Raw genomic sequence first — 20383 nt, 5'->3', positions numbered from 1 at the left:
GCCCAGACCCGGAATTCAAGAAAACAGAAAGGAGGTAGGAAGGATGGGTGGAAGGAGGGGACAAAGATCTAGGCATCAGTGACGCATACCTGTAATCCTAGCCAAAAAAACCAGAATTTGAACTGTGACTCAGTGATAGAAAGCTACTCTTGAAAGAAAAAGTTCAATGACAGCACCTAGGCCCTGAGTTCAAGCTGAAACACTGACAAAAAAGAGAGAGAGGAAGGAAGGGGGAGAGGGAAGATAAGTGGGAGGGAGGGATGGAAAGGAAAGTGTAGGGAGCCAGGGTAAACGCCATTACAAGATGGCGCCCACTCCCTTGCAGCTTTGAGGTAACCACTCCCTTTCAGGCAGTGCTTGGCAAGACGGTGGGTCCTGGGCTTTGCGCATGCGCGAGCCACGTAGAGTCCCCAGCCAATCCCGTGGCACCTGGTGACGGTGAAAGGCAGACGACCAATGATAGAAAGACCCGTGTTCCTATTCCCTATATAAGCGGCCATGTTTTGGGTGCACGCTCTCTCGCGCTCAAGCTCTCCCATCAACTAAAAGGCTCTCCAATAAAGCGTGATCTGAGAAGACTCCTGATGTGGTGTTCGTTCTTTGAGTGAAATAGAAGCGGCTAGGTATCTGAGAACCTGCAGAGAGCCAGGAGACAAACTTGAGATTTTTAACCATTTGTCTGGATGGTGCTGAATGTTAGATTCCCCCTACAGAGCCCCTGCTGTACATTAGTTCAGGCCAACTGAATCCTGCTTGGGCTGGGCCCTGGGAAGGAAGTGCTAGTCTTTGCTTCTCTTGTAAAGACTAAGAAACCAAGGCCATCAAGTACCTCTCCTGACCAGAAGAGGCATTGATGAGTGTCCATAGAATGGAGCCTGAGCCTTTCTGTGACATTCCTAAAATCTTCCAACCTGATCTTTCTCCTATCCCATGTTCTTGTGGTAGCCAGGAAAAATGTACAAAAAAAAAAAAAAACACCTACAACATCAGCACGCCAGGAAAAGAAGGGCTGGTCTCTCCAGCCCAGTTGGCATCCCTGGACCAGCCAGCAAACACTATCAGCACCGCAATTAAAGGACTAAACAGCTTGTGATGCAGCCTCCCCTCTCTTTCTCCCTCTCCTCTCTCTCTCTCTCTTTATTGTCTAGGGAAGCCTTCAAAGACCATAATCTATATTGGGCTGCTAACTCCCCATTGTTCCCAGCAGCATTTAGCCACTTTTCTCAAACACACAGCGAGAGCAATAGTGGTTCTGGCAGCAAGTCAGCCTGTAAAGATGAGACATTTATCATTGTCAGGGGCCTCTGGTGGACTCAAAGGGGGCCAGTGAGGTGGGACAGGGAAGAGACTGCAGTGGGACTTCTCTCATCTACCTTGCACTTTAGAAGGCTTCTCAGATCAAGGCCAGCTCAGATAATGACAAATAATAAATACTGATAACTAATAACTGCTGTATTGAGAGGAATGTTTCATTTATTTTATCTTTACCCTATCTAATATCCATAGCCACCCCCACAAACTATTTGTTATTACTCTGCTTTTTTAAAATCCTCATTTCACTTATAAAGAAATACGAGACAGAGAGATTCACTTGACTACAGCCACACAGCTAAAAATGAAATTAATATGACCAATAAGAATACTATCTGAGCCAGGTGCTGGTAGTTGATGCTTGTAATCATAGCTACTCAGGAGTCTTATATATGAAGTGGTTTGAAGCCAGGGTGAGACTTATCTCCAATTAATTTTAGTGAAAAGGCCTGAAATGGAGCAAGAGCCCAAGAGGTAGAGTGCCAGTTCTGAATAAAACAGCTGAGGGACAGCACCAAGATTCTGAGTTCAAGCTCTAATACTGGCATCAAAAAAAAAAGAAAAAGATTTCTGACCATCACCCAAGACAATCTCATACTTTCTTGCCCCCTTGTCAAAACCTCCTTTGCTAGCAGCCAGGGAATAAGCCTGACATCTTGTGTGACACCCCAGGCCTGACCCAGATCCTTGGTGTGTATTGAGACTCCCTACTAGATGACTTGAGCTACTGGAGGGGCTGAGTATAAGGTCCACATGAAGGAAGAACAGCCAGTGTCTTTGATTTCTCTGGAAACAGAACCAAGATATAATATATGTGTCATATAACAGTGACTCATGCCTATAGTTTTAGCTATTCAGGAGGCTAATATTTGAGGATCATGGTTCAAAGCCCTTGAGAAATCTTATCTCCCACACACCAGTAAAAATCTGGAAATAAAGGTGTATTTTAAGACATACAGTACTATTTTGAGGCAGAATAAGTTAATGGGAAATTTACACATGCATGTGTATCATACATGTGTATATACATGCATGTGCATATATGTAGATTGGGGGATATCGGGCCTGAGCTCAACAACAGCTCATGTTGCATCAATAAGCTCTAAATTGGAAACTCAGGTAGAATTTCTACTTTGCAGCTAAGTGACTGAATTTGGGTAACTTCAAGTTCCTTCTGAAGTTTATCAAGTCATTGAGTAAAGCCCATTCCTTTAAGGAAAGGTAATCAATCTTCTTTACCCAAAGTTTAAAATTATTTAATCTTACCCATTTAAACTTTACCCATGTGATTAAAATGGTAATCACATCCAAAAGTATTTTCATAGCAACATATACTGATGTTTGCCACAAAAATGAGGTAGTATAGTCTAGCAGAATTAATATGTTAGAATTCATCATCACTAGCCAGTTGTTGGGGTCACATACCTGTAATTCTAGCTAGTCAGGAAGCTTAGATATAAGGGCTTTGGTTATCTCATTTTACAGATATAGAATGAAGGCAAACAAATTAAAATGACTTGTCTTTGATGTCACAAATTAGTAACTGCCAGAGCTGGGTCTTTTATCCTGGTCTTTCCAATTTATCCTTTCCAATATTATCCTGGCCTTTCCAATTTGTTCACCGTCAAATAATTCTCCATTTGTATGTGTAGCCTTTGTCATCTCCTACCCTCACCCTCCTTGCTTTCTTTTTCTATTTTGCCAGTCTTGGGGCTTGAACTCAGGGCCTGAGCTCTGTCCCTGAGCCTCTCTTTGCTCAAAGCTAGCACTCTACCACATGAGCCACAGTGCCAGTTCTGTTTACGTAGTTCTGAGGAATCGAGCCCAGTTCTTTATGCATGCTAGGCAAGAATTCTACCACTGAGTCATATTCCCAGCCCCATACCCTCACATTCCTCTAGCATGAAATCAACAAATCCCACAGATATGATTAAGTACTTGCCTTTATTTGCTGAGGAAACTCCCTGTGTTTGAGTCTCATCTTCACTACTGAAGTTGGATTGAAATGTTTGTGGGGCCAAGATTCAAGTTTTGTGATCCTGGCCCTGGGAAATCATTTTTTCTGTGTTCTAGTGGCCAAGGTAATCATTACCTATCTCTTGGGTCTGTTAGCAAGTTCACATAGCAAAAGGTGGGTTGGTTTTTGGCTTATATAGTCAGCAACGCATTAGAGTCAGCTGTTTCATTGAGTAAAGATGGCAACCTATGGCTGGGTGTCTCATTCAGTGGTAAAGCCTATATTTATTTAGCATGGTGAGGAGGAAGAGGGGATGGGAGGAGAGAGGAGGAAGAAGAAAGAGAAGAGGTGGAAGGTGGCTAGGCTCAAATCTATAATCCTAGCTACTCAAGTGGCTAAGATCTGAGGATGTGTTTCAAATCAGCCAGGGAGGGGAGTCTGTGAGACTTTTACTTCTAATCAACTATTCAGGAAAAGCTGGAAATGGCACTATGCCTCAAGTGGTAGAGCACTAACCTTGACTGAGCCCAAAGAGGCTCAGGGCCAGTGCTCAGGAACTGAGTGCAAATCCCATAACAAGCAAAAATAAATAAATAAGGGCTGGGAAGGTGGCTCAGAGGTAGAGTGCTTGCCTTGCATGCATGAGGACCTGGGTTGGATTCCTCACTACCACATAAGCAGAAAAAGCTGGAAGTGGCACTGTGGCTCAAGTGGTAGAGGGCTTGCATTGAGTTGAAGAGCTGAGGGACAGTGCTCAGGCCCAGAGTTCAGGCCCCATGACCAGCCAAAATAAATAAATAAATACATACATACATAAATAAAAAAACTGGAGGCAGAAGGAAAAGAGGCAGATTAGGTTGTATTAGTCATAGGTTTTGATATTGTTGCCATAACAAAATACTTGACCCAAATAAGGGAGAAAGGATTTATTTTGCTCAGTGTCAGAGATTTCAGGCAACCAGAACAAAGCAGAACAACTCATGGAAGCCAAGGAGCACTGGGAGGGATAAGAGGGAAAGAGAATGCCTGGATTGCAGGCCCCCTTGAATTCCATATGGAACACCAGCCTAAGGGATGGTGCCACCCACATGCAGGAGGGATTTCTGCATCAGTTAATCTGCTAGGGCAGATCCCCCTCCCCAGATTGGTGTTTTACTAATCAGCTGGGTGCATCTAAATCCAATTAAATCGGTCCCAATTGAGTTCAACCTCAAGGTTAACCACCATGGATGACAACTTCATTTGTCTCCATACTTACCTTCCTTGTTCTCTCAAAATTCACTTATCATTTATCATTCTTAAGGGTTTTTTCAGTATCAGACTACTTGTGTGTGTGTGTGTGTGTGTGTGTGTGTGTGTATGTGTGTGTGTGTGTGTGTGTGTGTGTATGCTTGAGTATGCATGCAAGCATGGACATGTGCTGATTCTGTGGCTTGAACTCAGCTTCAGCTCTGTGAGCTCTCCCTCAGCTTTTGTGGTTAGATAAGTTTGATGCCCTACCATTTGAGCCCTGCTTCCACTTCTGGCTTTATTGGTGGTTCATAGTACATAAGAGTCTCACAGGCCAGGCTATAAGGGCTCACACTTGTAGCTACTCATTGGGCTGAGATCTGAGGATTGAGGCTCAAAGCCAGCCAGAGCAGGCCTCTTATCTCCAATTAACCACCAAGTGTAATTCAAGTGGTAGAGCACTAGCCTTGAGGAAAAGTTGTTCAAGGCAACAAGCAGACCTTGATTTGAAACACCATGACTGACAAAAACTAAAAACTTACCAACTTTCCTATACCTAAGCTGGCTTTGAACTCTGATCCATAGATCTTATGTTCCTGAGTAGCTAGGATTATTGGTGTGAGTGAGCCACTGGCACCCAGCTTTCAGACTCTGAGGTAATGGATGTTCCTAAAATTGCCAGAACTTTTTGCCTTTAATGGAGCCTGCAAGATGCAGAATAGGGTCAAAGCTGGGTGTAGAGTGGCTCTGCCCAGTGAAGAGGATAGAGGGGAAAAAATAAAAGGTCAAAGATAGTTCAAAGAAAGGAACAAAAGAAACAATATATTAGTTATATACTTAGGGTTTCATTATGACATTTTCATATATGTTTATAATGTATTCTATTCCTCATGTTACCTCCCTTCATCATGATGTAAAATAATTTGGACATGTTTCATTGTTTTATTCCTATACATGCAAATAATATGTTTATTCTTTCTATCAAAACAGTGCAATGAAGTAGGTTAAAATTATTGTAGGAAGGAGAGAGGGGCGCTGGTGGCTCATGCCTGTAATTCTAGCTACTCAGGAGGCTGAGATCTGAGGATCTCAGTTAAAGCTCGCCAGGGCAGGAAAGACCTTGAGACTCCTATCTCCAATAAACCACCTGAAAGCTGGAAGTGGCACTGTAGCTCAAGTAGTAGAGCCCTCGCCTTGAGCTGAATAGCTAAGGGACAGCACTCAGGCCCAAAGATCAAGCCCCACGACCGACTAAAAAATAAATATTTTAGGAAGGAGAGTGAATGAGGAAGAATGATTGAGTGGGGCTGATGAAATTAATTATATTATTGTATTGAACCGTCACTAGGAAGCCAGGTGCAAGTGGCTCATGCCTGTAATCCTAGCCACTCAGGAGGCTAAGATCTGAGGATTATGGTTCAAAGCCAGCACGGGCAGGAAAGTCCAAGAGACCCTTATTTCCAATTAACCACCAGAAAACCGGAAGTGGCACAGTGGCTCAAGTGGCAGAGCACTCACTTTGAGCTGAATTGCTCAGGGACAGCGCCCAGGCCCAGAGTTCAAGCCACATGACTGACCAAAAAAGAAAAAAAAAAGTTACCATAAAACTCCCTTGTATAACTGATATATGTTAATAAAAATATTTTTAAAATGAACAGCTGATAGCCAATCTGCTACATAATGGTGAAATCACAAGTAGTTATATCCTAAAATCAGCAACAAAAATAAATATATATGCTCTCATCAATTTTAAGTTGAACTGTTCTGGAGTTGCTTGCAAGGTCAATTTGACAATAGAAATGTAAGTATTTATGTAAATTGGAAGGGGTGTAATTATCTTTTGTGCAGATAAAATTATCTTTTTATTTGTGCAATCCTGGGCCTAGAACTCTGGGATAGTGTGCTATCGCCAAGATTTTTACTCTAGGCTAGAGTTCTCCCACTTGAGCTGATGCTCCACTTCTGGATTTTTGATGGTTGATTGGAGATAAGTCTCGTGTACTTCTTTGTCCAGACTGGCTTTCAACTGCAATTCTTAATAGTCAATTTTCTGAGAAACTCAAATTACAGGTAACAGCCACTGGTGCACCAAGCTAGTATTTTCTTTTATTTAGAAAAGTTGGCTCAGTGGTAGAGCGCTTGCCTTGCATGTCTGAGGCCCTGGGTTCGATTCCTCAGCACCACATAAACAAAAAGAAAAAACCCGGAAGTGGCGCTGTGACTTAAGTGATAGAGCGCTAGCCTTGAGCTGAAGAGCCTGAGGGACAGTGCCCAGGCCCAGAGTTCAGGCCCCACAACCGGACCCCCCCCCCAAAAAAAAAGCAAAAAAGAAAATCACAAGAATCGCTAAAAGTAATTATGGTCAATAACTAAAATCACTGAACTAATGGGGTATAATATATGTATAAAAATAATTGAACTTACCTTTGTGAACAATGAGCAATTTAAAAATAATGTAGGGAGTCAGTTCTGTTTATACTAGTATAAAAAAATAAAACATTTTGAAATAAATTGATCAAAAATGTAATCTTGAAAAATGAAAACTGCACTACACAGCGAGTCTTCAAAGCACCCTGTTTTTACCTGATACATATCTCCTTGCCTCTCAATAATTTACTTTTATAGAAAGAAATTATTTTTTCCTTTATGCTACTATAGATGTTCTCAATTTGAAGCTTATATTTACAAATATGCTCTATGATCTCTATTTTTATGGGGCAAAGATCAGGTCCACAAAAGAGACATGGAGAACCCATACACCGAAGGACTGAATATCAGGCATGAACGTTTCCTATCCAGCCTTTCCAAATCATATTTTATCATGCAAAATCACAAGAAACCTTTAAGAGAGAAGCATGGAAACTCAGATATGAGGGAGGGAGACAATAGATTTATTGCCGAGTTCTCATGATAAAGTCTGGGAAGACAAGTTAGAGGTCCCTTAGATACATAGCCTAGAGTTAATGAGTGGAACTTTTAGGATCAGACAAAAGGTAAGAATTCAAAACAAAGTAGGGCATGCAAAACAGAAGTCAAAAACAGACTGGATTGAGGAAAGTGATAAAAGGTCACCTCATCACAGACCTACCCTAAACTTCATTCCTCTACCTCTACCCATATTCACCCTGATTACAGCAATCCAGCATTTCTTGAAGGGCAATAGATGTGATATACCACGCTCTGAGAAACTCTTTTAGGAGTTTCATTAGTTAGCTGAAGAAATTAGTGAAGAAAAGGCAAGTACTGCACAGCAAATGCAAACAGACAGTGCCAAAAGTCTGAGTTCAAGCAACAGGATCAATCACAACAAACACATTAAAGGAAAGGCAAAATTCAGAAACAAACAACAAAAATGCCTTAATGTTTCATGGATGGAATTTGGTAGTTTCTGGGAAATTAATTAATAGATTTTTGAGAAATCTAACTCGAAACAAGCATTGTGCTTTATATCTACCTAACAGTCCTACCGTTTCATTCCAGTTTATATATTAGAGCAGTGGAAAATTATCCAAGAATCAATTTAGTGGCTGTGACTATGAGAGTAGATATTCAAAAATTTTAGGCAAAACAGAGACATAACTTACATTCAGCAGAACATATGTGTTAAACAGAAATAAAAATGAAAACAACATAATCTCATAACCTCAATTACATTATTAGAACTAAAATGTCAATCATCTAATGCTCCCCAAACATTTCCTTTTTGTGTTTGGTCTTGGAATTTTTCAGGAGGTAAATCGATTTTCAAGAAGAAACTGAACTTTCAGTTGGGAGAGGAAAGACCCCATGCATCCTAGCCTTGGACCTAGGGTCAAGGATTGGTCCAAGCCCTAAGGAGCCTACTTCCTCCAGGATGGCTCATCACATTGTGGACATTATAATCTGAATTGCACCCAGATACTTTGAAAGTGTGTGTGTGTGTGTGTGTGTGTGTGTGTGTGTGTGTGTGTGTGTGTGTGTGTTGTGTGTGTGTGTGTGTGCGTTTGTGTGTGTGTGTGTGTGTGTGTAGGGGGAGATCCTTCTGCATGTGAGCCTCCCCACCCAAGATTGGAGTTTTCCATTTATAAATTACAGTTTCTGGCCCTTTTTATTGCTGCTGGAAGTGCTCTTAAGTTCAGTTTTGCATTCAGTAGGTGGGAGCCCCAAGGCTGGCACTCAGCCTCTCTTCAGTGGACTTTGGGAGTTGTAACTGTAAGGGATCTCAAGCTACGGATCCCATGTCAGGCACTAACTGCAAGCTGGGCACAGGACCCGGTGGTTCTACCTTACATGTGTTCTTCCAGTCTGGGGTTGATTTGTTTGGGGAGTCATGAGCTTGTGCTGCCATTAGACTGTGTGCTTCCAGACACCAGAATCTGGCTTCTGAAGCTCCAAGAACAATTTGGGTATTTCTCCAGACTAGGAGACCCTGGAGCTTTATGTTTATTCTCCATGACCTAGAGATTTTATTGTTAATCCATGTGACTTTATTCACTTCACCTGACTGTAACTGAGCATGATAACAATTGCAATAAAATTGTAAAGTCTGTGCCTTGAATCTTCTTATATTACAGTTCTATTTTGGGGTTCTGTGTTGTTTATCTGAGAGGCATTTTTACTCTGCCTCTGTTTGTTAGCCTTTTTAGCACTTCTGGCTTGAGTTTACTCATGTTTGTACATGACCTTGTTTTAAGAGACAAGTCTACATGGGATATTGGAGTAGTATGTGCTGGTCCTGTAGTTTCAGGAATGAAGCCTAGCAATGTTGCAAGGAGGGGACCTACAAATAACAATCTCCCTCCTAAAGAACAGAGGCAGAAAAGCACAGGAAGGCGAAGATGCTTTTAGCTTTCCTTGCCTTAAGCAATAATTGGTTCTACTTCTTGAAGCGATCACTTGATGCTTTTGAAAGGTTTAGACCAACTTTCAGGAGGGAAGGTGAGCTGAGCTGAGGAATAAGCCAGAGCATAGTTATCAGAGGGTACAGGAGGGTATGGTTTAGGGTAGAGAGAACACTATCACAACTGAAAGTATCTGTCTAGGTACCAATCCCTAATCCAATTCTCAATGATTTATTCAGCCTCTTTCCACAATAATTTATAGTATGTGATCTGTCAAACTTATCTTCAGTGCCCCATCTGTGGATTTGCTCATGCTAGCTATACCATGTTGGTACTTCCTGGCAGTTCAGGGAGTTGGTAAGAGACTTTTGGCTTCTAAGAAAATTGTAAGAAATCTTGAGAAAATATATATTGCTCAAGGTTGTATCCTTTGTAGATTTAGCTAATGTTACCCATTTACCACAATCTTCTTTAAAAATATTAATTCACTTAGGAAATTCCTTTTGGAAATTGAAGTTAATAAAGCATAAACATTTCTGTAAAATACCTTATAGAAACATGCTGGTTCTATTTTTGTCCTCTGCACTTCTTATGGAATTTGCAACTTTAAAATGTTACTAACATGGATATTCTCTACTTTCTGTTTTTGATAAATTACACTTTCTCTAATAGAATAATAAGCATATTTTACATCATTGCCATAAAACATATTCCAAAACAATTCATGAACTATAATTAAAATACAATACCCTCTTTTTGTGTGCTAGTACCAGTTCTTGAGCTAAAGGTCTAAACACTGACTATGAACTGCTTTTGCTCAAGGGCAATGTTTACCACTTAAGCCACATCTCTACTACCAGCTATTATTGGTAGTAATATGTCTAATAAAATAATCTGAAATAGAATTTTTTTAATGTTTAAGGAGTGATGTTCAGTCACTTATGTTTACGATGATAGTCCAAATCCCAAAAGAAAAAAAATGCCCACCCTGAAATATATTACACTCCTGGTCTCAAGCATTGTGAATATAGATACATTGCCTATAATTAAATCTTTTAAGTTTTTTTAAAGTATGAAATCATTCAGGTGATGCGGAAAATGAGTAGTAAGAAACAAACATTGCTTTAAAATGATTCATATTGTCTTTCCTAGCATAAAATATCCTCACTGAATACTGCAGAGTAGATTTTCATTCTTTGCAAATGTCACTGTAAAGTTCAATTTTTTTCACCAACAGAGAGTTCAACATAATATAATGATCTCTATTTTTATTACCAAACATTGATATAAGTGATCAAGGACAGGCTGGGAAGGTGGCTCAGTGGTAGAACGCTTGCCTTGCATGCATGAGGCCCTGGGTTCGATTCCTCAGCACCACATAAGCAAAAAGAAAAAAGGCAGAAGTGGCACTGTTGCTCAAGTGGTAGAGCACTAGCCTTGAGCTGAAGAGCTGAGGGACAGTGCCCAGGCTCAGAGTTCAGGTCCCACGACTGGACCCCAAAAACAAACGAACAAATAAGTGACCAAGGACTTTGGTAAGTCTATGTGTTTCTGTGTTCTCTCACACAGAGCAATTATGTATATGGTCTATAAGATGGTGTTCCAGATTTTACTTCTTTTTTCCCCTTTTTTATTGTCAAGGTGATGTGCAGAGCCGTTGCAGTTACATAAGTAAGGCAATGAGTACATTTCTTTTCAAACTTGCTCTCCCTTCCCTCAATTTTCTTCTACTTTCCCTCCCTCCAACCCAGTTCATGTTATTTTATATTAGCAATTTCCAATCTAAGTATTTGTGTAAAAAAAAAAAAACAACTGTGGATAATAGAAATTCCTAGTGATAAAACAACAAGTAAAAACCAATAAGTATAAGATGTTTAATTCATTATATTTAACTTTTCTGAATCTAAAATTTGGGGTGTCCTCAACTTAGTATTTTGTGTTGATGTTGTTTAACTAACATAGAAAACTTAATATTCTGGTTCCTTAGCTAAGCATGGTTGGTTGGGATTATGTCATTCCTATGAGCAGTATTTTATGTTGCATATTTATTAGGCCCTGTATCTCCAGCAGGATGGCCAAGGTTCTTGTTTTGTTTGTTTGTTTGTTGTTTTTTGTTTTGGTCAGTCTTGGGGCTGGAACTCTGGGCTTGGCCGCTGTCCTTGCACTCTTCAGCTGAAGGCGAGTGCTCTACTGCTTGAGTCACAGGGCCACTTCCAGTTTTCTAGTGATTTATTGGAGATAAGAGTCTCTTGGATTTATTCCTCCTAGGGCTGGCTTTGAACCTTGATCCTCAGATCTCAGCCTCCTGAGCAGCTAGGATTACAGGTGTGAGCCACGGGTGCCCGGACTAGCCAAGGTTCTTAATTTGACTGTTTAGAAAAGTGAGAATTAGGAGCTTCTCAAACCTCTGTTTGCATCATTTTTACTGGTGTCCCTTTGGCCAAGCAGGTTCAATGGCAAATTAAAAATCATTGCACAAGGGTGCTCTGAGTATTTAGATACAGGGAATTATGCCATATGGCAACCATTATTATTATTTTTTATTTAATTTAATTTTATTTTATTTGAGAACATACTGTACAGAGGGGTTACAATTACATGGGCAGGATAATGCATACATTTCTTACCAAGCATTGCAGCCTCCTCCTTTGTTTACCCTTCACCTCCCTTCCCAGCCTCCCCCATACCCCCCACCCAATCATACCCCCTCCCCCTCCACACCGACATTGTAAAGCTGGTTTTGACATGACATTTTGTACTTCTCATTGTTGCAACAGGTCCACCTGAATTCGTAAACGACTTGTTTGTCCCCATCTCCTCCACATGTTATACTGACATCAAATATAGTTAAAGCGGGGTTTACACTGTGGGGGAGGGACATACAAAGCAACAAAGAAATAATCTTATAAATGCGTTAGAAACACCTGCATGAAAGAAACAAAAACATTAAAATACATATTTAAGGGTTCGTTTTCCTAACATCACATTATCTGACCTTTTCCGCTTGACTCATACCTATACTAGATATTGCAAATAAGGGAAACCATGGGACCTATGTTTCTTTGGGCCTGGCTTACTTCACTTAATATAATTTTTTCCAAGCCTTTCCATTTCCTAACAAATGGGGGAATGTCATTCTTTCTGATGGAGGCATAGAATTCCATTGTGTATATATACCACATTTTCTTGATCCATTTATCTACTGAGGGACATCTGGGTTGGTTCCATATCTTAGCTATGGTAAATAATGCTGCAATAAACATAGTTGTGCTGGTAGCTTTAGTGTGGTCTTGTTTGTAAACATTTGGGTAAATGCCCAAAAGTGGGATTGCTGGATCATAGGGGAGATCTATGTGAAGTCTTTTGAGGAACCTCCATACTGCTTTCCAAAGTGGTTGAACAAGTTTACATTCCCACCAACAATGAAGTAAGGTTCCTTTCTGTCCACATCCCCTCCAGCATCTGTTGTTGTTAGAGCTCTTGATTTTTGCTGTTCTAACTTGAGTGAGGTGATATCTCAATGTTGTTTTGATTTGCATTTCTTTTATGGCTAGGGATGTTGACAAACATTATGGGAACATTATAATTCTAGAAAAAAGAATTGTATATATATTTTTCCAGTATAACTCTGAGTGAGAAAAATTAAGTTACAACACACATGCTTTCCATGGTGTCTAAGTATGTATGAGGTAGACCACAAATGGTCAATGGAGTCCTAAGATGGATACCTTTGCATTAATAGATTAATAGCTCATGTGTCCCTAAATGTATTTCAGTAATAACTAGTTTTAGTAAAAATGTGATATGATTTTTGGGTTTCAATTATTCAATTATTTTTTGTGGGTACATTAGTTTTTATGAATTCTACATGTATATTAAACATAGACATGAATTGCTTTTATACTATACCAACTAGTGGACTGTGGATTTGTCTTTAGTTGAGTGTTCAATGCTTTACTTCAGACTTGAAACAGTCTTCCCCTATAAGAAGACTTTATCCTTTTCCAGCTTATGTATAATGTTTTGAGCAGGAAAATCTGGGGCAGAATCACAGAGATTTTTTCCTGACCATGTCATTTGGCTTATCTTCCGGCCATGCTTCCAGAATCATCTTTTCATTGTCAACAGCAAGAAAGAATGAAAGGATCTCTGGTGAGTTACTTTTTATTCCTTACTTTGCTGTACATTCCATTTTATGAACCTAAGTATGTCCAAGATTTAAAAACAGACAAAACAGGTTCAGCTTGAGGAACATGTTCATAAATTAATTAAAAATTGCTTATAGATTTAGTAGTTAAAAACGTCTCACCTTCTGTCTTGCTGGAGTCCAGATTTGCTTGATTGTTTCCAATGTTTGAAAATTTATTTATAGATATTGTTATTACATAAATTTCCACAATATTGTGGGATAGTTATACTTAGCCAAAGTCACAAACACATTTTAAACTTTACCAGGCAAATTGTCATTATCATGGCCTAGAAAGCTTGTGAACTCTACAAAGTTTGACAATACAACTATTTCTTCCACATTGGGTGATATGCACATTTCTTTCTTTGTGCTTAGTGTAAGCTGTTCCCTCTTTCTCTGTCATTCCACCACTGCCCTTGAGTTGTATAGTTCACTGTAGTTCACTTTCCTGAATGTCCAGTGCAGGTGATAGACCCCTCTGCTGTATTTTATCATTTGTTTCTTTCTGATTTTGTGCCCTCCTCCTAGCTTCCCTCATATGTACACTTGTATATCAGGGAGACCATATGTCAGTTTTCTCTGTGATCTTGGCTTATTTTGTTCAGCATGATTTGTTCTAGTTCTATTTGCCTAAAAATGTCATTATTTTGTCCTTTCTAATGGCTACATAATATATTCCATTGTATACAGGTACCACAATTTTGGATCCATCTGTAGTGGGGTATCTGTGTTGTTTCCATAACTTAGCTATTTTGAAAAGTGCAGCAATGAACATGGAGGTGCATGTGTCCTTGTATCTTGATTCCTGTTGCTCAGGGTAGATACCTAGGAGTGATATGGCTGAGTCATATGTGTATGTTTAGTTTTCTAAGGAACCTCCAGACTGCTTTCCAGAGTGGTTGTATTAGTTTACATTCCCACCACTTATGCATTAGTGTTCCTCTTTCTCCACCTCCCCACCTTCATTTGTTGTTGTTTGAATTTATGATATAAGCCATTCTGACTATGCTAAAGTGGTACCTCAGGGTTGTTTTTATTTGCATGTCCTTTACACCCTGGGATGATGAACATTTCCTCATGTGTTTATTTGCCATTTTTATCGTTTCTTCTGAGAAGTTTCCCTTTCGATCCCTTTCCCATTTAATGATGGGTTTGTTAGATTTGGGAGAGATTAGTTTCTTGAGTTCCCTGGAGTTCCCTGTATATAGTGGATATTAGGCTTTTGTCTGATATATTGCTGGTAAATATCTTTTCCCAATTGTTTGGCTGTCTTTCTAGTTTGGTACCTATGTCTGTAGCTGTGCAGAAACTTTTTATTTTAAGGTAGTCCCAGTTGTCAAGTCTCTCTCCAATTTGTTGGTACCCTGGGACTCTGTTCAAGAAGGGACTGCTTGTGCCTTTAAGTTCTAGTGTTTCTCCTACTCTGTCCTCAGTAGTTTCAGAGTTTGAGGTTTGATGTTAAGATCTTTAATCCATTTTGATGCTAGTGCATGGTGTTAGGCTGGGGTCCACTATAGTTTTCTGCATGTGGCTGCCCAGTTTTCCCAGCACCAATAGTTGAAGAGGCTATGTTTTTTTCCAATGTATGTCTTTAGCTCCTTTGTCAAACAGCAGCTGATGGTAAGTATGTGGTTTTATTTCTAAGTCTTCTAGTCTATTCCATTGGTTTTCAGGCCTATTTTTGTGCCAATACCAAGCTGTTTTTTATTATGGCTCTATAGAAGAGCTTGAAATCTGGTACTGTGATACCTCCTGCTTTGCTCCTTTTGCCTAGGATTGCTTTGGGTATTCTAGGTCTTTTGCAGTTCACAATTAATTTTTGGATTGTTTTCTCTATTTCCATAAAGAATGTCATTGGAATTTTTATGGGAACTACATTGAATTTGTAAGTCATTTTTGGCAGTATGGCCATTTTCACAATATTGATTCTGCCTGTCCAAGAACATGGAAGGTCGTTCCATTTCCTGGTATCCTCTTTGATTTCTTTCTTTAGGCTTTTATAGTTTGCACTAAATAGGTCATTTACATATTTGGTTAGGTTAATTCCTATATATTTGGAGGTTATTTTGAATGGGGTTGTTTTCCTGATTTCCCATTCTTCTTGTATATTATTGATATACTGAAAGGCAACTGATTTTTGTGTACTAGTTTTGTATCCTGCTACTTTGCCCAAGTGATTTACAAGTTCTGAGTTTGGGAGTGGAATTTTGAGGGTCATTTAGATATAAGATTATGTCATCTGCAAATAGGGATAGTTCAATTTCTTCCATCCCTTTGTGGATATCTGTAATGTCCTTTTCTTACCTTATTGCTCTGGCTAAGGATTCCAGAATTATTTATTCTCTTTATTCATGATTTTCTACTCACTAGATATGGTTATTTCTCTCGTTCTCTCTCTCTCTCTCTCTCTCTCTCTCTCTCTCTCTCTCTCTCTCTCTCTCTCTCTCTCTCTCTCTCTCTCTCTCTCTCTCTCTCTCTCTCTCTCTCTCTCTGCCAGTCATGGTGCCTGAACTCTGGCACTGTCCCTCAGCACTTCAGCTCAAGGCTAGCACTCTACCTATTGAGCCACAGCACCACTTCCAGCAGCTCAAGGCTAGCACTCTACCACTTGAGCCACAGCACTACTTCCAGCTTTTTCTGCTTATGTGGTGCTGGGGAATCGAACCCAGGGCCTCATGCATGCAAGGCAAACACTCTACCACTGAGCCACCTTCCCAGCCCCTCATTTTCTCTTTTTGTATCTATTTTTCTATCACTTTTTCTCTTTCTCTCAAGCCCTCTTCCATCCATCTGTCTCTTTTTGTTCTTTTCTTCAACTGATCTACCTGGGAACTAGTTTTTCTTCCTGATCAATTTTATTTGCTTATGTGGCTCTTAGAATTCAGATTTTTATTATCCATTATATAGGGAAAGTGTTGCCTAGATAGTTCTATTGGATTCCACAGCCAAAGTAAATTAGAAAAACCCAAAGACATACACATGAGAGATTGTTAGTTATTTCATTTTAATTTTGATATGAACTTTTCTCAACACTATTTACATTGACCATCTATTTTAATCAACTATTTGTATATATTCCGTTAAAAGTCTCTTCAATTTTTTCCATTTTAAAATCATATTTTCTGTGCTGTAGTTTTGGATTTGGTTTCATATTTTCTAATGCATTCCAGTAATTAACATATTTAGAAATGTTTGAGAACATTTTCGTTTATACCATGCTTTTTCTTCTTGGTTCATTGTATCTTTAGAAGCAAAACTTTTAACTGTATGAATTTAGATAATGTTTAGTTTTATATCAGGTACTTTTGGTATCCTATCCAAGGAGTTACTGTCAAATCTAATGTCATGAAGCTTTTCTTCTCTCTTCTATTCCTCCTTGCCCTTTCTCTCTCTTTCCCTCCTCTCCATACCTCTCTTGTCCCTTCTTCCCTGCCCTTTTGCTCCCCTTCTTTCCCTCTTCCACTCTTTTTCTTTTCTCTTTATCTCTGAGATGAGGACTACTGTGTTGCCACAGTTGGTGTCTAACTTGGAAACTCATTTGATGTAACCACCTAAGCCACCACCATTCCTTTCTTGGGCTAGTACTGGATCTTGAACTCATAGCCCTCATAGTCAGTTAGCTTCCTCATTCATTGTTGGCCCTATCGCTTTAGCCATGAGTCCAATCTGCTTATTAGCTGCTTAAATTGAGTTGTCTACTCAAGCTAGCTTCTAGACCTCATCCTGTTAAGTAGCTAGGATAGGATACCAGTCAAGCCAGAAGCAATTGCTTTGTTTATTCTTACCTGAATATTTAACATTAATAGCTAATTGGATATTACAATGAAACAAGATTATTGTTACTGGTTTATGCAGAATTAATATTCAACCTAAACTCAAATATTTCATGATTCAAATTAAGTATTGTATTTTATTTCTAATAATCATTTCAAGAAATATTTTATTACTCTCTCACCTATAGTCTGTATTGTAGGAGGTAGGCAATGTTCACAAAAATTCATGCTAGCAGTTCTTTTTTAGTTAGGAAGTAATTAGCAGGATGTTTATGACCTCACTACATTCTTTAGAAATTTAATAACAAAATGATTAATATAGGATATTGTTATTGTGGGAACTAAGTCAAATCTTGTATGGCCTTATCAATCATTAGCTACTTTCATGAGTACTATTACTCCATTTAACATTAACCTGGACACTGTTCCTTTTGTAGACCTACTAATGTGGCATGTAGTCCGTGTGTTGTCCTTAATGTGTTTTGATTGCTTACAACAATACTTTTTAATAGAAGATCTAAATAGGCTCTTCACTGGGGCAGAATATGAAAATGTAGGGAAAAAATAATCTGTTTACTACATTGTTACCCTCATATGTAGTAAATTTTATCAAAATATCTTACAGGTACCTACTTATATTTAATGTTATCATGTCATGTTATTAACTCCTTAGAATTTTTATCTTCTTTCTCTCGCTAGCACCAAAAATGTGTTCTGAGTTATTACGGAATCTTTGTATTTTAATTAGTGTTAAAATAGAGGCAAAATATTTCTACTTTGATTTTTAATTCTCCCAATGAATAGATGAAACAAAAGCATACATATAGAAAGCTCAAATTCCACACTTAGTGTTCCCATGACTGAGGGCTAATTATTTGATGGAAATATACCCTCACAGAAGCTGGTGTCATTTGATGATTTGTCTGTGGACTTTAGCTGGGAGGAATGGATGGACCTGGACATTGCTCAGAGGACCATGTATAGAGATGTAATACTGGAGACCTACAACCACCTGGTGTTTTGGGGTGGGCAAAAGTCATGCTAATTTGCAAAGTGAAATGATTTGCTTTCAGTAGGTATCTGAATATTTGTCAAATTTTCAATAGAATTTAGATGTAATGTTCCAGTGTGCGAGAAGTATCATTTCTTCCAAAGGAAAACTTCACCTTGATTATGTAATTCCTAAGGCAATTTTATTCTCATTCTTCAAGAAGCCAATCAAAATTTGACAAAAGTTCTAAACTATGCTCTACTTACAGGAAACTGTCTTCCCAAACTTAAGGTGATTATTTTAGGTGGTATACAATCTAGAATAGAAGAGGTATGACTATTGGAAATATGAACTGGAAATCACTAGTTGACAGTGGATATTTATAATCCAAACCTGGCCCTGGTTGCAGTGGCTCACGCCTGTAATCCTAGCTACTCAGGAGGCTGAATCTGACGGTTTTGATTTGAAGCCAGCAATGGCTGAATAGTCCCCATGAGACTCTTATCTCCAATTAACCACTCAAAAATTAAAAGTGTAGAGGGAACTTAAACTGGTACAATGCTATCATAGAGCACAAGAGCTGAGATTAAGCAACAAACCGGTAAAATAAATCCAGAGCTGGGGGAAAGTCAATCATGGAGCCAGTGAGAAATGAGAAACAACATTTAAGAGCAACATTGTGAACAGGATGTCTGAGATGTTAGAGGAATGATGACTGAGCATGAACAATAGTTCTGCACTGGTTCTTATTAACAGAGCACTGTGTTCCTAAACCTAACTTGATTGTCAAGCTGGAGCAAGGTGCAGAACCATGGATAGGAGAAGCCTCAGACAAGAATTTCACAGGTAAATTAATGCACCTTGCATAGTGACATTGGATCCAGCACCCAGTTGGTACGTTCATCTTGTGCTGAACTGAGTAATAATGTTTCTAGGCAGAGAACTATGTGATCCTTTGTCTCCTTTGTGAATCAATAATTAATATGGAGATACCCTGAATTCTGTGTGGCAGTTGAGTTAGCAATTCTCTTTCTCTGTGGGGAAGTCATTCTGAAACAATCCAACAAAAAGTGTAAAAGAGTAAATGAGATATCCTTTTCGTTGAAACTAGCACAATCCAGGTAAGTGGAAATAAGGAGGACTTCTGGGCTGCTATCCTCTGAGAAGGCAAATTTCTTATTAGTCATGGTTGGCAGAGACTGGGATTTAGAACCAAAGATTTTAGTCCAGAGAGGATAATTAGGTGATCTTTATCTGGAGTATATTTGGTCTTCCATAGTTCTAAGAGGCAGGAGTGTCTCAAAGGGACCTAAAGTAATTCTTACTAAGAAGTTAGAACTGAAGAGATATAGGTATGAATCCTTACTTCTAGGAACAATTTCTGTTTAAGTGAAAGGCCAAGAAATGTATAAAACATTCTTTTGTTCTCTGAATCTAGAAAATATTCCTTTTCCTAACCTAATAGTTAAGAAAAAAGCAGCACGATACATAAATAATTTCAAGAAAAATTAAAAAGCAGCTATCCCCTTATGTTCAAACAAGAGTATATTTGAGAAAAACAACACCATAATTACTAAAAGCAGATGGCTAGTACTCGGCTTAAAATTTTAGCAGCACATAGTTGAGTGATTTGAATGATTTGATATAAAAGAAGAAAAAACTTAAACAAAAAATATTTTCCATTGGAATCAGTAATCAGTATTACTTTCTTAATACATTTGAGAGAAAAGCATATATTTTGTATAAATCATTTCTGACTTTGATATTTTAAAATCTTTAATAGTTACAATGAAATAAATGTTTTTACATCTTTTTTTCTATGACTCATCTTAGATGTCGCAGGAATTGAGGATGTGATTAAGATGTGCCAGCAAAGTCCAGATGACTGTCTGTGTGAAGCAACAGTCACAAAAAGTAACACAGTGGAGGAAAGGGTGATATTAGTAACGACCCTTAATTTGAGTTCAAAACATAAGCCAGAGGTGATTAGAAATAATGTGAACTCCTTAGGGATAAGGACTGAGGATTTCATTGCTATCAGAAGATGCTTCTCTGAAGTGAGCTTGATGAGATGCATGATGCATGTAGGCCTAGTTTGTCTCCTGTAATTGA

This window comes from Dipodomys merriami, unplaced genomic scaffold, assembly GCF_024711535.1.
Source record: "Dipodomys merriami isolate MVZ:Mamm:240054 unplaced genomic scaffold, mDipMer1.0.p SCAF_93, whole genome shotgun sequence".
Taxonomy (NCBI): Eukaryota; Metazoa; Chordata; class Mammalia; order Rodentia; family Heteromyidae; genus Dipodomys; species Dipodomys merriami.
The sequence above is the reverse complement of the archived record's forward strand: the minus strand, read 5'-3'. Positions refer to the sequence as shown.